Below are 19055 nucleotides of genomic sequence, written 5' to 3'. Positions count from 1 at the left end.
CCCTTTCCTTCTTCTCACTCATTCCTGATCAGTCCAAAGAGCTATAAAAACACTGCAGGGAGAATTATGTCTCTTCCCCACTTAAAGCCTTTCAATGTTTTTTCATTGTCCTTAGGATAAAATCCAAAATGACCTGGGCTTTCCCCAAAATAATCTAGATCCACTTTCTTCTGTAGCACAGTTCTCCAGCCCTGCTGATTTTTTTGTTTTTCATCAGACACATGTTGTCTCTTGAGCCTTGGATACACGTTTTTTGGCTAACTCTCCCTCATCCTTCAAGTCTTCACTCAAAAGTCACTTCTTCAACAAAGCCTCCCCAAACACCCTGTAGCAGATGCTGCTGAAGCCTCACCTCATCCTGTGTATCCAGGTAGTGGACATCCCTTAGCCACTGCTGGTGTGGCTGCTGCTAACTGCTCACACCTGCACCTTTCTCTAGGGCATTGCCTTTGACTGATGAGAACTGCCTGGCTAGAAGATGCTTGGGAGGTTATTCTCCCCCAAGAGGGTGGCCTTAACCAACTGTCAATTAATTGAAGCAGGAGTAAAGCAGCTCAGGCCTCTTACCTCTGAGCAGGACGGATTTGGTCCTGAACTGAAGCTTCAGAGCTCCTGGTGGGATCAGGCTGTAGCTACAGTTCCCCCGAAACCCCATCTTTGCCCAGATTCTCCCCCTGCCCTCGCTCTGCTGCCTTCACTCCCTCCGGACTCCTGGGAGCGCTCTCTCAGCGAATCACTTGCACGGGCATCCCCACTTCAGGCTCTACTTCTAGAGAACTTGCCCTAAGATGCCCACAGTAGAAGTGACATTCCCCATTTTTGTCTCATGTCCACCTTCTTTTCCTTCACTGCACTTTTCACAAATGTCAATTTTATATTTGTCTGTGGATTAATTCATTGTACCTGTTTCCCTATTAGCCCTGACCTCTGTGAGAGTGAGGACCATGCCTGTTTTACCCACCTCTGTTTTACCCCAACAAGTTGCACCATGTCTAGTCCCATGGGGGAGCTCATAAGTTGTTGAACAAATGAGTGAATTTGTGGTTTTGGTGTCTGTCTTCAAGATGAGTGTAGCTGGTAATGGATAAAATGCATACATGGTACCTCGGGCTATGACTTGGAAGTTGTATGGGGCTCCTTTATGTCTTTCTAAGTGGAAGCACTTAGAAAACTAAACTTCACTAATTTACATTCTTTGCTCAGGAGGAGGAGGGTGGGGGTTAGAAAATAGAATGGCAGGTGGTGGTGTTTCTTTATTCACATTAGAGAGGTGAGAAAACTGAGGTTCAAGGGGATTAGGCCACTTGCCAAGGTACAAAATGAATGAAAGTCTGAACTTGGAATCTAATCTCGGGCTTTCTGACTCTAAAATCCATGCTTTCCTCCTCCAAGGGTTTCTTTCTCTCTCAACCTACTAGCTTATTTAATTAAGTTATCTTGGACCAAATATAAGTAAAGGTTTAAATATATGAACTTTGAGTTAATGTTAAAACTGGATATAAATCTTAAAATCCTCTTAGTCTTATGAATTGCCATTAGTCAATCTACAATATTGTATTGAACATCTATAATATGTTAAACACTGACCTCATCATGATGAAAAATGGAAATTAATTGGAGATGATTTTTAAAATTAAAGTACAATTGATTTACAATATTGTGCTAGTTTCAGGCATACAGAAAAGTGATTCAGTTTATATATGTATATTACATATATATGTATATAATTTCAGATCCTTTTCCATTCTAGGTTATTACAAGATATTGAATATAGTTCCCTGTCCTATATAGTAAATCCTTGTTGTTTATCTATATTATATATAGTGGTGTGTATCTGTCAATCCCATTCTAATTATCCTGTCCCCTTTCTCTTTGGTAACCATAAATTTGTTTTCTATGTCTGTGTGTCTTGTTTCTGTTTTATATTCATTTGTATTAACTTTTTAGATTCCATATATAGGTGATATCATATATTTGTCTTTCTCTGACTTTGCTTAGTATGATATTCTCCAGATCCATCCATATCACACAAATGGCAATATTTCATTCTTTTTTATGACTGGGTAATATTATATTGTGTATATATATATATATATATACACCACACCTTCTTTGTGAGTAGAGATGATTTTGATTTTGGATTTGCTGCTGGCCCAGTTGTTCCAGGGTCACCTGATGGAATTAAACGTACCTGTGTTTATTAAATGTACCTGTGTTGCAAGGACTAGAACAGTAGCATAGCCTCTGTATCTCCAGTTTCATCTCCCTCAAAGCCATGCTTAACCCCCGAGTGTTTTTTTAAATTGAATTATAGTTGATTTACAGTGTTGTGCCAACCTCTGCTGTACAGCAAAGTGAGTCAGTTATACACACATGCATATTCTTTTTTTTTTATAGTCTTTTCCATTATAGTTTATCCCAGGAGACTGGATATAGTTGCTTGTGCCATACAGTAAGAGTTTGTTGTTTATCCAGTCTAAATATAATAGTTAGCATCTACCTACCCCATACTCCCAGTCTATCCCTCTGCCCCTCCCTCTTCCCCCTTGGCAACCACAAGTCTGATCTCTACATCTGTGAGTCTGTTTCTGTCTTGTAGATGGGTTCATTAGTGCCATATTTTAGATTCTTATATCTCTTTCTGACTTCACTTAGTATGATAATCTCCAGGTCCATCCGTGTTGCTGCAGATGACTTTATTTTGTTCTTTTTTACGTCTGAGTAGTATTCCATTGTGTGCAGAATACGTCATTTTTATCCATCCATTTATCTATCGGTCAAGATTTTGGTAGCTTCCTTGTTTTGGCTGTTATGAATAGAGCTGCTATGAACATAGAGGAACATATATACACACTCTATATTCTTTGTTTCTCCTTTCTCCCTTCCTTTTTAAAATACAGATGACAGCATATTATATACAACATTCAACTCCTGTTTTTTTAAAACAATACATCTCAGAGATCATTGTATAGCACTGCATCAAGATCTTAAATTTTTAAATATCTTTTAATATACAATTTTAAATTATAAATATACAATTGGAGATCAGTCCTGAATGTTCACTGGAAGGACTGATTTTGAAGCTGAAACTCCAATACTTTGGCCACCTGATGTGAAGAGCTGACTCATTGGAAAAGACCCTGATGCTGGGAAAGATTGAGGGCAGGAGGAGAAGGGGATGACAGAGGATGAGATGGTTGGATGGCATCACTGACTCAGTGGACATGGGTTTGGGTAGATTCCAGGAGTTGGTGATAGACCGGGAGGCCTGGTGTGCTATGGTTCATGGGGTCGCAAAGAGTCGGACACTACTGAGCGACTTCATTTTTACTTTTCACTTTCATGCATTGGAGAAGGAAATGGCAACCCACTCCAGTGTTCTTGCCTGGAGAATCCCAGGGATGGCGGAGCCTGGTGAGCTGCCATCTATGGGGTCGCACAGAGTCGGACACGACTGAAGCGACTTAGCAGCAGCAGCTACTGAATTGATGTGTCATTATTTAACCAATCCCCAGTGATGGATTTATTTGTTCAGTCGCTAAGTTATAACTTCCTCCTGTGTGTGTGTGTGTGTTAGTTGCTTAGTTGTGTCCGACTCTTTGCAACCCCATAGGCTGTAGCCCACCAGGCCCCTAATCTCTCACTATTATAAAACAGTGCTGCAGTAGATGACTACGTATACACATCATATTATATTGAAATTATCTTCCTATGGTCTATCTTGACTTAAGCTCTAAGTTCCTCTGAGGCAGGAAATGATGCTTTATGCATCTCCAAATTTACCTGCTTTTAGCAGGGCTTGGCATATGTTAGGTGTGTAGTTAAAGTTGGCTGGACTGAAGTTATTATGTAAGGAATAAGCCAGTCTCCACATGCTTTGCTGCCTGTCCAGGTCTGGGAATCTCTGGACCTGCGGGCCCCTAAGGGTCTGTTGGGTTATCTTCTACCCTTCTCCCTCATCCTTTCTGTCCCTCTCTACCCTGATCTCTGTACCCAGGTGAGAGCTGAGCCTTACATAATCATCCAGGCTCCCCACCTCTGGCTTCCCCTAGGGTTCATCCAATAGGAGGCACTGCCAAGGGACGGGGAGTGGGAGATAGAAGTTCTTCTTCCTGCTGCTTCCCTGCCCCAGAGCTCAGTTCCAGCAGTGGTTCTGTCTTCCTCTGCGTAGGACTACAGCTCCCTCCCTTCATAGCTCCAGCACTCACAACACTGTCTTCCGCCCTTGCCCTTCACACCCAAAGTAGTACCCAGCCCACTGTTAGTCCTGGGTGGCTGTGATCTCGGGTGGCCGCAGCCTGCAGAGGCTTGAAGCAGGATTTCAGTTCCCAGCCAGAGATTGAAGTCAGGCTGCAGCAGTTAGAATGCTGAATCCTAACCACTAGACCACCAGGGACCAGTGGCCAGTGACAAGGCCCCTTGCCCTTAGGCTTTGTAGAAATGAATTCCCTCAAAGACAGAAAATAGTGAGACAAGTAAAGTGTTTATTAGGAGAGAAAAGAGTATCTGTGAATAGGCACACACGGGCAGGCTCAGAGAGAGTCACATCCTTGTGGTAGTTTGAATCACTCATATGGGGCATTTCTTCCAGGCTTCCTGTGGCCAGTTTCCTTGCTTTACCTGATTCTGAATCCATATTTGGTTTATCTCAGGGTCCTCCCCGTGTCTGCACACATCTCTTAGCCAAGATGGATTCTGGTGAAGAGGCCTATGGGTAGGTTGACATCATTTACTATGAGGTGTCACCACCTCCCTTTTGACTCCAAGGAGCATTTCTGCACATGTGAGGTCGGAAAGGTCTCCATGACCTTGAGAATGAGAAATATGTGGTCTCTTATCTGGGCAGGGCTCAGCTCCTCTTGTCTTCATCTTGGAGTGTCTGTCCACAGGGGACAAGCTCTAGCTGCTCAGCCCCGGGCCCATCTATCTCCTGCCTCAGTTTTTCATCCCTTTTTGGATCCCTTGCTGCTGCTGCTGCTGCTAAGTCGCTTCAGTCGTGTCCAACTCTGTGCAACCTCATAGATAGCAGCCCACCAGGCTCCCCCGTCCCTGGGATTCTCCAGGCAAGAACACTGGAGTGGGTTGCCATTTCCTTCTCCAATGCATGAAAGGGAAAAGTGAAAGTGAAGTCGCTCAGTCGTGTCGGACTCTTAGCCCTGCCCATATCCCTGTAAATCATCTTGCCACTAAATTATCTTCACTTTAACCCTTTGCATAGAATCCTGTTTTCTGCCAGGACCTTCCCTGATTTAAGGTCTCTTCTGAACTGAGATTCTACCATTCTAAGCCTTGATAGTTTCCCAACTCATTTTTGAGATATAACAAAATCTGGCTAAACAGACAGTTAAACCGTAACTGATTGCCCAAAGATTTATAACAATAGTAACAAAGTAGTGTTGAGAAAATGAAGCACCTAAGCCCCTGCCCCCTTGTCCTACTGTGACTGCTTTGCTAGCGTCAGCTTTTGTGATTCAGCCAGGAATGTTTAATAAAAAATTAGCACAGAATTTAAAGAGTATTTCAAAGACTTCTGCCTAGCAGTTCTTTTCACTCATTGAAGCAGCAGATAGGAACTGAAAAAATAAAGCAAGCAAATAAGACCAGAAAAATTTTATGTGAATTAAGCAGTACGCTGCTTTATATGTTTCTTATAAGGTACATAGTGCTCACACAGGGTGAGCATTTCTTGAATAGCTGTTCATTAGTGGGCTGTGAATTGCACTTTTTTTTTTTATATCTATAGATTGTTCTCCAACCAATTAAGTTGAAAATAGGGTTTTTTTCCCCCAGGTTAATAGCTGAGCAATAGCCTGGAAAGTCTTCAGGGCATTGAGATTGATTCTTTGTACTTTTGAATTGTGAGGAAATCTGGCTTAAAGTAAAACATAAGTGGCTGCAGATTGCAATGTTCCTCATTAGCAAAGCTCAGGCTTTTGAAAGGAGTGATTTAGCATTTTCCTTCAGGGAGGATCAGGCTGCAATATCTACACACAGTTTTTGCTTCTAGATGTTAGCTACCAAGAACTTTAGAAGACACACAAAATGTAGATCTGTCACTTTGTCTCAAATCAGGGTGCTTCTAAGATAGCAGACCTTTTCAGGCATGAATGATTCATGAAATCATTTCTCCACCTTAAAAATAAAATGATGAGGGGAATGACAAACAAAATGATTCATTTATTTACATCATATAAATGGAAGTTTCTTTGGGAAAATATATGCTATATGTATGCACATGTATATAGATACATACATATATGGGAAACTGAGTCCTCCTAAAATCAAGTTCCCATGCTGAGTTTATGATTAACTTCTCTATCTAAAATTTTATTCCCTTTCTTGTCCTGCCAGTTATTATTATTGTATATTAAAGTGATATTATTGTATACACAACTAATAATTACTGAATTTATATGGGAGTTAAGTTTCCCATGAAAAGTTTCTCTTAAGTCCTTAAAACAACCTGGTGGTCAGCTGATATGATTACTTTATGGATGAGGAAACTGAGGATCTGAGAAGCTAAGATGACACAGCTTTGAAGAAACAGAAGAGAGATGCTAAAAACAACCTAGAACTCTGACCAAATTCTATGCTTCATGGCTTCTATAATTCTAAGGCTTTACTTCTACGAGATGTCTCAGAGATTTCTCAGAACAACCTCAGCCTTGAATTTTATGGTACTGAAGACATGAGTTCATTTAATATTGATGAAATAAAATTCATATTTTAAGGTAAGACAAAAATTTAAACATAAAATTTTTCTCTGCCCATTTTGACCTCCTCCCACCCCTCTGATGTGCATTGTACATCTGCATTATGCATTAACCAGACCTCCCCAAGGGCAGAAATACCAGCTCAACCATAAAGTTCAATTTTTCTTCTGGTGCCAGCCATGTAATCCTTAGAAGATAGTATTACTTATTTATAAAACCTTATTAATGTTACTAGCTACATTACTTGTATTCTGCCTATTTTACAATATTGTTGTTTCTTGCATTACCAAATGTATGACTGACTCTCATTAAAAATAATGACTATGTGATTTGAAACAACCAAATATATAATTCTATATGATCAATAATTATAATAGTGCAACTCTAGATATGGGAAGAAGCAACAAGAAGGAACCATTTCCTGGACCATGACAGACTAGTAAGACAGGTGGGCTTTTGGCTGCTGTTAACAAGGCCTAGTCCAATAATGGCACATTGTGCAGCCTGTCAACGAAATCCTTGCCTGATCTGAGAATGAGTGTTTCTAGCACCATGGGACACATTGATCATGAAATGACTCTGAAATCTAGCAAAAATAAGACTAAAAAGAGGGCTCTGTAAAATAAAGAACATAGCCCACCATCCAGTTCTACAAAGATCAAGTCATTAGCTGCTGTAGTTGCTGACCTATAATATACCTTGAAAGGAATTCAGGGCAAAGATCAGGATGAAGCATTTTGGACTCTGGGAAAACTGGCAGACTGGCCCTCAGATAGTTAAATATTTTCAGGAGAAAATTTTAAGAACCCAATTTCTTGCATTTTCCCATCCTTACCTATTTGAAACAGTCCTCAGAGCTTCCTAGAAGACTATCTCCTGGGTTATAATCTTCAGGTTGACTTGAATACAATTTTCTATTTCTTTGTCAGATTGACTATTAATTTTTTGGTCAACAACATAATGAAGAAAAACTTGTTCAGGGAGATTCTCCATAAGTTATCCTTCCTGTTCTCCTTTAGAAGATCTATGGAAAAACGGGGATAGTCTTTACTAGCATAGCAAAATTTAGTGGGGCCTGGCATACTGGTCCTCATACAAAACAATTTTATCATTTGAATCACTAACACCATTTTCAATAATTTCTAACGATCTTTATTAAGTAGTAGATTACACACTTACCACCTTCCACCCTTGAGTTGTTTTAATAATCTCCACGAGAATCCTTTGAGAAAGTTATCACTGGCTTTGTTGGAGAGATGAATGCAAACCAATGTACTGACCAGGTAATAGAAAAGATGATCTTTCTGGGTGAGTCCCCGAAGTGAGGATCTACAGAACTGAGCTTTGAAGGTCAGGGGAAATTGCAAGATAGCAAGCAGTCAGAACTTCAGAGGAAAGAACTGGAATAGATTTTCTCAGAATATTGGTTGGAACCAGCAGCAAAATGTCCCAATGGTGAAATAGTTTTCTGTCTGTGACCTAATTGTACTGTCTGAATTCAAGTGGACGTCATGAATTCAACCAATCAGCAAGTCCATTAGATCATAGCCGTTGTGGGTTTGGCTTTAAATCCCTGTATCAAGTCCATTCCTCAAGGCTCCATCCCACAGAGATGAATCCTTTCCCTGTTGCATCAGTTATTTGCTCCCATGTGGCGCTGGTGGTAAAGAATTAGCCTGCCAATGCAGGAGGCTCAAGAGACGTGGGTTTGACCCCTGGATCTGGAGGATCCCTTGGAGTAGGAAATGGCACCCCACTTCAGTATTCTTGCCTGAAAAATTTCATCGGCAGAGGAGCCCAGTGGGCTGTAGTCCATGGTATTAAAAAGCAAAGATATCACTTTGCTGACAAAGGTCCATGTAAGTCAAAGCTATGATTTTTCCAGTAATCATGTACAGATGTAAGAGTTGGACCATAAAAAAGGCTAAGCGCCAAAGAACTGACGCTTTTGAATTGTGGTTCTAGAGAAGATTCTTAAGAACCCCTTGGACTGCAAGGAGATCAAACCAGTCAATCCTAAAGGAAATCAACCCTGAATATTCATTGGAAGAACTGATGCTGAAGCTGATGCTCCAGTACTTTGGCTACCTGATGTGAACAGCCAACTCATTCAAAAAGAACCTGATGCTGGGAAAGATTGAAGGCAAAAAGAGAAGAGGACAACAGAGGATGAGATGGTTATATAACATCACTGACCTAATGGACATGAATTTGAGCAAACTCCAGGAGATAGTGAAAGACAGGGAAGCCTGGTGTGCTGCAGTCTTTGAGGTCACAAAGAGTTGGACACGAGTTAGCAACTGAAAAACAAATTGGGACATTAAATTCAACTTGGTGTTCACTCTGTATCAGTCTGTTTTTTCTTAATATTACATATATTAACTTATCATCTCAATTACAGAGTAATTCATATAGCAACTTATTATAAAAATAGTAAATTTCTCAGTAAATATTTATTTAGTCTTTCATTGACTAACTTTTTGGGTGCCTACTCTGCTCCGGGCATCATGCTAAGCTTTGGGGATCTGTTGCTGATACACAGCCTGGTCTCATGGAGTTCACACTCTAGTCAGTGAGACAGATATCAAATAAATGGTCAAATGCACCAGTGCAAAACTGGGGTTGTGACATGCTAAGGAGAAGTGGACAATGCCATGTACGTACTTGGTGGATGCAGGGACTGCTGGGAGGTAGAGGCGTAGGAGTCTTAGCACCTGTGGAAACCTGTGATACTTTTAAGAGTAAGGTGTGCAGAGTCCAATGAGACAGGTAAGGAGCTTATCTTCATTCTAAGAGGTAGAGGGCCAAAATCTGTGTTTTATAAGGAAACTCTCACTACTGTCTGTGGAAAATGGATCAAAGCATGCCAGAGAGGGTGCTGGTAGACCAGCAAAATAACTCACAATAGTCCATGGAAGAGTCATCTAGTCCAGAAGAGGCTAATTTTAAACTGTCAGTTCAGGAAGTTATATCTGTGATGTCTTCCATCCCAGCTTGTTTAGGCACTGCTGTTTTTCATTTTCCTCTTTATTCAGACTTTTTCCCTTTAGTCACCGATGCTCAGTTTAATTGATCAAATGCATTAAGAAATAAATGAATTGACAGAAGGTTAGTTTCTATGGCATCATTTTGCTTGTGAGAGAAAATGTCTAAGTTTGGAGCAGCGCCATATAAAAGAACTATTAAATGTTACTGATGCATTGTTTAATATCACTGTTGCTTCTTAAATCACAAAATACATCTGGTGACATCTGAAATTTGTTTTTTGAAATGTAACACGTGAAAAGCAGTCCTGTGAATCCACTGGCATTATGAGTAGCTTCTGTTTTCTTTGTGTAGTGTGTTGGGTAAGAACACACACTCCAGACAGGCTGCCTCATTTGAATCCCCTTTTGCTTACTTCACCAGCTCACCTCACAGCGCCGTTGGGAGAATTAAATAGGTTAAACCACTTAGTACAGAAGCTGGCACGTAAGTGCTCTCAGTAAGTGGTCATTACTGTCATTATTTTTCTCCCAAGTGTTATTTCCTAATAAACACATATTATTATATGCAGAGCTATTTTTTAACATAATGATATGCTTTATTTTTATGATGATTTTCCAGATCAATAATATTAACTTTAGGAATTGTGGTAAATAGGCTGTTGGTGTGGGATTTTATGTTTTTTTTTTAACTTTTTTATTTTGTATTGAAGTATAGCTGATTAACAAACAATGTTGTGATAGTTTCAGGTGAATAACAGTGAAGGGACTCAGTCATACATATATGTGTATCCATTCTCCCTCAATCTCCCCTCCCATCCAAGCTGGCACATAACATTGAGCAGAGTTCCATGTGCTATACAGTAGGTCCTTGTTGGTCATCCATTTTAACTATAGCTATGTATCCAAGTTTATCCCAAACTCCCTAACTATCCCTTTCCCCTATTCTTCCCCCATGGCAACCGTAAGTTCATCCTGTAAGTCTGTTAGTCAAATGGAGTTATTTTTAAACTGGCAAATATGATAGCATAAAAATGTTAGCAATGTTTATCTCTAGGTGCTGGGGTGAATGGTGATTTTTTTATCTGCTTCTTTGTATTTCACTGTATTTTCTTAGTTTCTAAAGTGAGCATGCATTGTTCTGTCATCTAAAATGCTCTTTTTAATTGTCTTGTTTATAACTTAGATTAATACCAACAGGCAGATAGAAGCGTTAGAGAAACAGTTCTTCAGAACAACACACTGTTGCTTGAAATTTGTCCAGTTGCCTCATCAGGAATAAAGGTGATTGAGCCCAGTGACCTGCTGGTCCAAATTGAGCAAACCTAGGAAACAGTGTTGGCAAAATAGTACCAGCTATGCTTGCTTCTTAATACTTTTAAGCTCCCCAATACAGTCAACAACCAACTGACAGCTGTGTTGTATAAGAATTGGTGATACTACAACACTAATCTACTATCTACACTGAAGCTCAGTCCCAGTAAATATTAATGCTAGGAGCAGCTACTCTCCAGTTCTTTAATATATGAACATCAGATTAAAGCTCCACAGATGCAGTGACTTGCCTGCATCCCCAGAGTACTTTAATCCTGATATTTGCAGTCTCCATGACCATCTTCAAGGTCAAAAGGTCAAGGACTTAACCAGATTTTATGTACCTCAGTATGTCCCTCAGTATGATGGTTCTAATACCCTGATCCGTGTTCCAGTACGAATAGGCAGGAGACATAAACAGAATTCGTGAATCAGACCTCATAGCTGGGTTGGGACAGGTATTCAGAGAACAGATACTAGGAGAAAGTTGTATTCCAGAAGGCAGGACACACAACCCAAGCCAGGTGAAGGAGGATTTAGCTCCTAGTAACTGGAATCCCCCAACTGATGAGGGGCAAGGCCTGGAAGGACAGAACAGGTAACACTTGGAACTCCAAGCAGTGGGATCAGGGAGGCTTGTTAGTTTGTGGTAGAACCATGTTCCTGGACTGGCCTCATGAGCAGGACTCTTGTTCTTGATCCTCCTGGTGGAGGAAGGATTATGAGAGTTGGGAAGTTTGACAGAAGGGTCCCAAAGAGGGAGACTTGATAGTGGATGGAGCACCAAGACAGACGCAGGCCCATGGGAACATGGCAGGGGGCCAGATCTCAAAGCAGAAGCAGGAGGGCAAGAAAGTCGGCAGTGGAGATGGCTGGACATTACAGTCAGGATTAGCCCGCACACTGGCCCAGAGCTGGGCCACCCTTCGTGAAGTAGAGGCTGGAGTGGGTGTGAATGGTATCACAGTGTGGGGGGAGCAGGAATTAAGTGGTTGGGGGACTAGGGTGGAACCTGATATTAATAAAAATAGCAACTGCTCAATGAGCACCTACTGTGTGTCAGTCACTGTACTAGGACTTTGCATATAGTTTCACTCACCTCAAAACACCCCTGTGAGGAAGGTATAATTATCTCTACTTGATAAATGAGGAAACTGGGGCTTAGAGGATGAGTAATAGCCCAAGGTCATAGAGTTACAAAAAAAGCAGTCCAAAATCTGTGTGACTTCTAACCCAGGATCTTTCTACTCCAGGAACACATTTATTCCTCACTGTATCTGAGCACAGGTGACTCCAGTTTTTCTGTTCTTGGGGGTAACATCATACATGAAACCTATGATTTATGTTAAAACAGTAAAATTTCTGTTCATGGGAAAGTCAACTCAAGTGTGGAGCTGGTAGTCTCACTAACATATATTTGTATTTCCATATTTTAATAAGTGAACTCTGTCCTTACTTTCAGAAAACATAAACATTCCTGGTAGTGGTTTCAGAATTTTTTCTGGCCATTTTGCTAATTCTGGAAACCCTGAAAATAAAGATTAGCTGATAGCCATTGGAACCCCTTTTATACAAAACTAGAGAAGTTTTTAAAAGATTAGACACTGCAAGTTGAAGGAAATTGTCAATAGGAACAGGAATTCTGGTGGGAGAGTTTGAGGTCATGGGTTTCTGAAAAGACTTTGAGTCCCAGTCCCCTACCCTCTTTTCTGTAGCAAAACTAGCAGTATCACTGCCTTCTCCACCAATCGAATAGCATATAGATGAGAGCTGGCTGCATGTTCGTCTTTTACAATCCCAAATTCCAGTATCTCAGGTTAAAATTGAATCACAACCTCACCATGACTATATTTTAGAGTCATTAGAGGGAAGCAAGCAGGGAGGGGTCAGAATGAGCCAGGTAGTAAGATCCTCAGGCACAAACCTGTGGTCCCAAAAAACCAGACTTACTGACTCCATGCAGTGAGGGAGCGCATTAAAGAGAGGGAGGAGGAAAGCCTTTTGTAAAGCTTAGGTTCCTTCTGAAGGATTCCGAGAAGGGCGTCAGGGAAGCAGGGCACAGCTCTTGCACTGAATGCTGTTTCTGCTGTGGGCTTAGGAGAGGTAAACCACCAGGTGGTGGGTACTGACAGGAATGGAGGTTTAGCAATTAGGGATCCCCAGTAAGAGATGAGAATAATAAGATGGGCTGAGGCATCCTTGAAAGGAAAGAAGCAGTCATTCAAAGAGGAGGGTTGTGGCATTTTACAGACTAGGGAGAACAATGGTTTCTGTTAACTCTGCAGCTGACTCTATGTTCCTCCTCCCCAGCTTATTGACAGCAGAGCTGCTTTTTTTTTCCCTTTTTAAGTTCAAGATGTATTTTTTCATCTTTTAGTTCCAAATAGGATTTTCCTCTTTCAAAAGAATGGAGGGAGAACAGGGGGAGGAAAGCTGATTGATCCCCTTGCTCTTGCAGCTGACCTTCCTGCACTGTGATCTGGACCTTCGTTTCGGATTTTTCTATTATTATTGATGGCTGGGGACTTCAGCATCTCTCGATGAAGCTATGTTCGTATCATAACCTGGATGAAACATTGAAAAACATGCTTATAAAGTCTTATGTGACAGAAAGATGGAGGGACAGAAATTTCTGGATGAGTGGACTGAGTAAAACAATACGCTAAGTGCCCTCCAGGCCCAAACACCTTGAGTAAGGCATCTCCAGGCAGTATCTGTGAGTTACCATGTGCTGCTCTTTGTTTAAACCAGATCCTGCTCCCTACCCCCAACACACACTCCATATGTAAAACTCCTAAGTGGCTCCTAAATGATCTGGCCTCTATCTGCCTTTCTTATTTTATCTTCTGCGTCTCTTCCCCTTTCTCCCAGTAGTCCAACTACATTGACCTTCTTTCTGCTGTTCCTGAACACTAACCTCATTCCAGTACTCAAGCCTTTGCTAGACTTCGCTGGAATGTGTGGTAATACGCTTACAGAAATTTTTTTTTTTAACTTTTTAAAAAAGATTTTGGACAAGAGTAACTCCTCATCATTTAAGTCTCACCTTAAATTTCATCCTTTCAAAGATACCTTTGTCTTCTAGTCACTAGATACCTAGTCACTTCTGTCTAATCCTTCCCCCCAGCCCTGTCTCTCTCATTACCTATTTAAATATATGAATGTATATAGCAAAAGAGAAACAGGCTCACAGGTATAGAAAACAAACTAGGAGTTACCAGTGGGGAGAGGGGAGGGGCAAGCTAGGGGTACGGGATTGATACAAACTACTGTGTATAAACCAGATGTAACAAGGACATAGCTTACAACACAGGAAATTATAACCATTATTTGGTAATAACTTTTAATGGAGTATAATCTGTAAAAAAATACTGAATCACTATGCTGTACACCTGAAACTAATATACTTTTATAAATTAACTGGTTTTTTTTTTTTCTTCTAAGAATTGAAACGGAGAGAACTCTCCAATGGACACAACTCTCCAACTCTCATGGGTCTTGCTTCCACATCTTATTAGCCTTGTGCCCTCAGCAAAGTTAATTAGCCTCTAAAAATCTCGGCTCCCTCTCTAAAAAATAAAGAGTAAAATAATGCTTAGTGCCTGAGTTTGTTATGAGGACTAAAAGATTTGTAAAGCCCTTAGCATAGTGTCTTGGAGAAGGCAATGGCGCCCCACTCCGGTACTCTTGCCTGGAGAATCCCATGGGTGGAGGAGCCTGGCAGGCTGCAGTCCATGGGGTCGCTAAGAGTCGGACACGACTGAGCGATTTCACTTTCACTTTTCCCTTTCATGCACTGGAGAAGGAAATGGCAACCCACTCCAGTATTCTTGCCTGGAGAATCCCAGGGATGGCAGAGCCTAGTGGGCTGCCGTCAATGGGGTTGCACAGAGTCGGACACGACTGAAGTGACTTAGCAGCAGCAGCAGTAGCATAGTGTCTGGTATGTGGAAAATTTACAATAAGTGATGCCAAAAAATAATAAGCTGAATCTCAAATGTTAAAACTCTAAACTGACACAAGGATATGGATTAATACATCAAAGGAACATACAGAGATGACTACATCATAAATAGAAATGCATGATCAAAGACAAACTGTAAATTACCATCAGTCTATATATTGTGAAAATACTACTTAGGTTTTCTAAAGTATGGAAATGATAACCTCATTTCCACTTTAAGGAGGTTTTCTGAGTAGATTTGTCATTTTTACTTTGTTTCAAGAAAATGGAAGGCATATCCAGATCACTCAAGGAGCAGGGGGAGGGTATTTCTTATGCCTAAGAAAGAATACTGAATGTAGACAGTTTTATGAGTGTTACTCAGAATGGTCTGTAAGGACAAAATTGTTAACTAAGCTACCATAAAATTCTAAAGTTGCGGCCTCTACCTAGCAGCACACAAGGATGCAAAGCTGACAAATCACGCATGGCTGCCTGCCATCCACCTCAGTTAAGAGAATAATCAGCAGATTGCTGTGTGAGGCAGCTTATACTGTTAACTCCACTTAAAAACTGACTTTGAAGCAAGGTCAAGAGAAATGCTAGATTGCATGTACAATGAGTATCTGAGGACAGCCTTGAATTAAATCATCACACACGTCAGCCTCATTTTTTTCTCCAGGGCTCTGGAAGTCTTGCAGAAACATAAATTTCCTGTCCTCTTGTACTTCCCTTCCATTCCCCCCAATTCCCACTCCTGCCCAGCCCCAAGTAGATTCTTCAGAATTCAGTAAATCATAATTTATTTATTCAGTCCACAGACACAATAGGAGTGTCTGCTGTGTGCCAAGCACAGTAGTAGGTGCTAGAGGTATAAATATGACTCAAGCAGAGTATCTGCATATGAGTAGCCCACATCCTGGTTTGGAGAAACAGAAATGGAAACAAATAGTCACATTATAATTTGCTCCCTGCTTTAATTGTTCTCTGACAGCATGAAGGAGTACCTAAGGCTATATATTGTCACCCTGCTTGTTTAACTTATATGCAGAGTACATCATGTGAAATGCCAGGCTGGATGAAGCACAAATTGGAGTCAAGATTGCTGAGTGAAATATCAATAACCTCAGATATGCAGATGACACCACCCTTATGGAAGAAAGTGAAGAAGAACTAAAGAACCTCTTGATGAAAGTGAAAGAGGAGAGTGAAAAAGCTGGCTTAAAACTCAACATTCAAAAAACGAAGATCATGGCATCTGGTCCCATCACTTCATGGCAAATAAATGGGGAAACAATAGCAACAGTGACAGACTTTATTTTGGGGGGACTGCAGACGGTGACTGCAGCCATGAAATTAGAAGATGCTTACTCCTTGGAAGAAAAGCGATGACCAACCTAGACAGCATATTAAAAGCAGAAACATTACTTTGCCAACAAAGGTCCATCTAGTCAAAGCTATGGTTTTTCCAGTAGTCATGTATGGATGTGAGAGAAAGCTGAGCACCAAAGAATTGATGCTTTTGAACTGTGGTGTTGGAGAAGACTCTTCAGAGTCCCTTGGACTGCAAGGAGATCAGTCCTGAGTGTTCATTGGAAGGACTGATATTGAGGCTGAAACCCCAATACTTTGGCCACCTGATGCGAAGAACTGACTCGCTGGAAAAGACCCTGATACTGGGAAAGATTGAAGACAGGAGAAGGGGATGACAGAGGATGAGATGGTTGGATGGCATCACTAACTCAATGGACTTGCGTTTGAGTAAGCTCCGGGAATTGATATAGTCCATGGGGTCGCAAAGAATCGGACATGACTGAGCAACTGAAATGAACTGAACTGAACTGACCGCATGAAGGTAGAGTTGGCCATTCTGCTTTGAGAAGGTGGGAAAGCTCCTCAAAGATGGTGATTCTTGATTTGAGTGTTGCGAGATGAGCCTGAGTGCTTAGTGGTGAAGCCAGGGAAGATCATTCTAAGCAGAAGAAGCAGTGTGTACACAAGTTCAGGTAAGTGTGTGGTTGACATGCAGGCTCTGGGTGGACAGGGAGGCCAAAAAGGTTGGCTGAACAGTGACTGTAACAGCAGGAACATGTGAATGTGAAATTCAAAGTTAAACCATGTTTTGCTTCAGCTCTGAATTTTGGAATTGGAAGGGATCTTAGGGATTATGTAAATTAACCTCATAGAGGCTCAGGGTACTTAATGACTTGTACACGGTAGGACCAGAAGCAATCTGCTGGGAGGAGAAAATATTTTCTCCTTCCCCTCTTAATTCTTTTGGCTGGTTGAATAATTAAAATGACATAAGACAGCTAAACAGATAAAAAAAATTTAATTATGAATGTACTGTGCTTAGCTGCTCAATTGTGTCTGACTCTGCAACCCCACGGACTGTAGCCAGGCTCCTCTGTCCATGGGGATTCTCCAGGCAAGAATACTGGAATGGGTTGCCATTTCCTTCTCCAGAGATCTTCCCAACCTAGGGCTTGAACCTAGGTCTCCCACATTGCAGGTGGATTCTTTACCGACTGAACCACAAAGAAGCCCATGATGTACAGGGAATCCAGATAAATACAGGAGATTCCAGAGAGTAAAATGAGGTCATCCTGTACCAAGGAAACGAGAGTAGAAGTCTGGGCCTTGAAAAATAAAGAAGTAAATTCATAAGAAGAATGAAGAGAGCAGATGTTTAGTAAACACATATTTGCTGGGATAAACAAACAATGGGACACAGAAGAGAATTTTAACAGACTTTTCTAGGTTCCTTCACATCTACCGCACCTAGTTCATATTATACTGTAGATCAGCGGTCCCCAAACTTTTTGGCACTAGGGACCGGTTTTGTGTAAGACAACTTTTCCTCGGGCTGGGAAAGTGTGGGGTGGTTTCAGGATGATCCAAGCGCGTTATATTTATTGTGCACTTTAATTTAATGCTGCTGCTGATTTGAAAGGAGGTACTGGTACTTAGCTCGGAGGGTGGGGACGCCTGCTATAGATAACTCTGGTGATAGTTCTTTTTTCTGGAATAGGCCCTCTGTCTACATTCTTTCAGGTAGGTAAGTGAGAGTTGAAAAGAAAAATTTCCAGAGCCTTGCGTTTCTTCTTCATGTCAAGAGACACATTTTAGGTTGGTCAATTCTGCTTCCTTACGGACCTCTCCCACACAAGGTCTTCTGCTCCTTTCTCTGAATCCTCCAGCCATGGCTCCTGGCTTCAGCCTGGAATATTGGTCCTACAAAGCCTGGAAATTGGGTCTCTCAGAGCTCAACTTGGAAGTCAAAGTATAGAGTTTAGACGTATGTGTCCATTCATTAACTATGCTAATTGACAAATATTTTATATATGTTGTTATCACACTTCAAAAGACTGCTTAAAGGAGAATATATTGGTTTCCCATTGCTACTGTAACAAAGTACCATAAATTTGGTGGTTTATACATATTTATGTATTTTCTTACAGTTCTGAAGCCAAAAGCCATAGTCTTTTTCACTGGGCTAAAGTCATGGTGTCAGCAAGGCTGGTTTCTTCCTTGGCTGCCCACCTTCCTTGGCTGTGGCTGCACCACACGGGTCCCCGCTGCTGGTACCACAGGGCCTGCTTCTCTTTGACCTTCTTGCTGCCTCCTTCTAAGGTCCCTTGTGATTACATGTAGGGTCCACGTGGATAATCCAGGCTCATCTCCCCGTCTTAAGATCCTTAATCAATGTGTAAATCTCTTCTGCCACATAAGGTAGTATTCACAGGCTCTGGGGCTTAGGAGGTAAATATTTTCAGGGGAAGAGAGGATTCTTTAGTGTAACACAGGGAGCCATATTCTTTGTTCTTGAATTAGAAGCAGCAGACACACAGCTGTTGTTGGCTGGGGACCTGGGAATTTAGGGAGGAGAACTGGGACAAGTAACCCTCACTAGTCCTCAATCTCTGAAAAATCAGATAACCTGAGGTGTTTGTCGGGAAGAAGGCAAGAAATCTTCTCTCTCTCTGCCATAATAAATGTCATCCAAGTTGAATTAACATTGTATTGTTTCTTTGGGCAGTGAACTGAATGTAAAAAGAAGTTATATTAATCCAACAAGTCAATAGGGAAATGTCTATTTTA

The 19055-nt window shown here is 41.2% G+C and overlaps 1 protein-coding gene across 9 annotated transcripts in view; it reads left to right on the top strand.

Annotated features, from left to right (window-relative positions):
• The window catches only part of NAPEPLD (N-acyl phosphatidylethanolamine phospholipase D), an 89019-nt gene that overhangs the window by 10955 nt on the left and 59009 nt on the right, over positions 1-19055 (top strand). The gene's annotated exons all lie outside the window — the stretch shown is intronic.

The sequence above is a fragment of the Giraffa tippelskirchi genome, chromosome 10 (assembly GCF_054371585.1).
Source record: "Giraffa tippelskirchi isolate mGirTip1 chromosome 10, T2T-mGirTip1v1.2.pri, whole genome shotgun sequence".
Lineage (NCBI taxonomy): Eukaryota > Metazoa > Chordata > Mammalia > Artiodactyla > Giraffidae > Giraffa > Giraffa tippelskirchi.
The sequence above is the reverse complement of the archived record's forward strand: the minus strand, read 5'-3'. Positions and strand labels throughout refer to the sequence as shown.